This window comes from Myotis brandtii, unplaced genomic scaffold (genome assembly GCF_000412655.1).
Source record: "Myotis brandtii unplaced genomic scaffold, ASM41265v1 scaffold334, whole genome shotgun sequence".
NCBI lineage: Eukaryota > Metazoa > Chordata > Mammalia > Chiroptera > Vespertilionidae > Myotis > Myotis brandtii.
This window is the reverse complement of record NW_005362885.1, coordinates 61,869-62,112: the sequence shown is the minus strand read 5'-3', so window position 1 is coordinate 62,112 and position 244 is coordinate 61,869. Positions and strand designations below refer to the sequence as shown.

The following is a 244-nucleotide window of genomic DNA, read 5'->3' as shown; positions in this document are numbered from 1 at the left end:
CCCTTTCTTCCCTGGCCTCGTTTCCCTGCGCAGGCCCCGGCCACTCGGCCCCTCCCCAGTGCCAGACCCTTGGCAAGGCCACAGGGCCCCGTGGGGACAGGCAGCCCGGCTCCTTTCTCCCCACAGCATGTCTGCTGACCACACACCGGGTCCAAAGCTGCTCCCCCAGCCACGCCCCGCGAGGGCCGGGCCATTGTGCCCGGTGCCACCTGTGCCTGCTGGCCTCTAAGTCACCTGAGGAGCG

The 244-nt window shown here is 70.1% G+C and overlaps 1 protein-coding gene across 2 annotated transcripts in view; it reads right to left on the bottom strand.

The window, feature by feature from the left end:
- Positions 1-244, bottom strand: part of PANK4 (pantothenate kinase 4) — a 10,844-nt gene that overhangs the window by 5,842 nt on the left and 4,758 nt on the right. The gene's annotated exons all lie outside the window — the stretch shown is intronic.